The sequence below is a fragment of the Aplysia californica genome, unplaced genomic scaffold, assembly GCF_000002075.1.
Source record: "Aplysia californica isolate F4 #8 unplaced genomic scaffold, AplCal3.0 scaffold00633, whole genome shotgun sequence".
Taxonomy (NCBI): domain Eukaryota; kingdom Metazoa; phylum Mollusca; class Gastropoda; order Aplysiida; family Aplysiidae; genus Aplysia; species Aplysia californica.
The window spans coordinates 116,320-117,696 of NW_004797903.1; positions in this window are offsets into that span (position 1 = coordinate 116,320).

A 1,377-nucleotide genomic window follows, 5' to 3' on the forward strand; every position below is an offset into this window, starting at 1 on the left:
CACTACCCCCTCCAACTCCCTCTGTCTCCATCTCTCTCTATCTCTCTCCGTATCCCTCTTTCCACCCTCTCTCATTTTTCAACCACACCACTCCCACTACACTCATCATCATCATCCTCATCCATCCATCATCATCATCATCATCATCATCATCATCATCATCATCATCACCAAGTACCATCTGCGACAGACATCGGCAACCTCGGTTCGCCATTCATTTCTTTTTTGGAATGCTCTCAAACTAAAAAAAAAAGCAAAAATAATCTCAATCTTTTCCCCTCATCCATCTATTTGTGAGGCGTGAGGCACTGTGGTGGAATCAGGCTCTCGTCAATTTTTGGGCATGTAGAGTTATTGGTATCATCTTAAAGCTTGTTCAGTTGTCTTTATTTGGGTGAAAAAAATATCCATTTATCTTGAATACAAGTCAAGATATTTGCGAATGAAGGGAGGTTGGGGTCACCTGTTTTCAGAGATAAAGTTAGTGAGAAAATGGCTGCCAAAGATTACTTATTTCCTTAGCTTTTGAGTCCAAGGTAACTGGAAATTTACATTTTTTATGCCTTTAATCAACGTTTTTCAAAAAAATCCACACAGATATGAGTTCTTTAATGGGCATGAAAGGTGCTGTGTCAAAAAAAATAATTGATGAAAATTCACAAACCTGTGGAAAAATGCAAGTTTCTCCACTTTGATTATTTTGACGAGAGCCTGATTCCACCGCGCTGCCTCACATTTAGGCTTTCCAAGCCTCTCAACCAACCTGCCCAAAAAGCCAACATCACGAGAATGCCCGGCTAGAGAGGGAGAGGAAGACCCAGGAAAATGTGGATTGAGGGAGTAAAGTAGTAAAGGATGCCTTAGAAGTTAGTAGAAGGTCGCAATTTCCGACCCCTTGAGGGTTTCCAGTCTGGTAAGGCCCGGTCTCCGAGCCCTCCCCAGATATAAGCGCCGGATGAAAGAGAGTAAAATAAGCAAGTATATTATCGACGATCAATGATACTACCGATAATAACAAATTGCATTAAAATGTGTGTAATTATGCGTGGAATCGGGCGCCCGTCAAATTTGAACGTATGGAGTAATCCCTTGTTCCTTCAAATAAAACACCAGTCAGAAGTAAAAGACCTAGGCTTCTGATCTGGAACAAACAACAACAAAAAAGATACAGAAGGTCATTTTACCATCATCCATCAACATTTTTCCATGTATTCATATGACCTTAGAGCATGCATCGGAATAACATTAAGTATATATCTAGCTAAAGATTATTATTGTTTATATTGCTGCTCATTTAAATTATGCATGAGATTGTAAGCCTGCGCGTCTGTGTGTGTGTGCATGTTTTTTGTTTGTTTGTGTGTGTGTGTGTGTGTG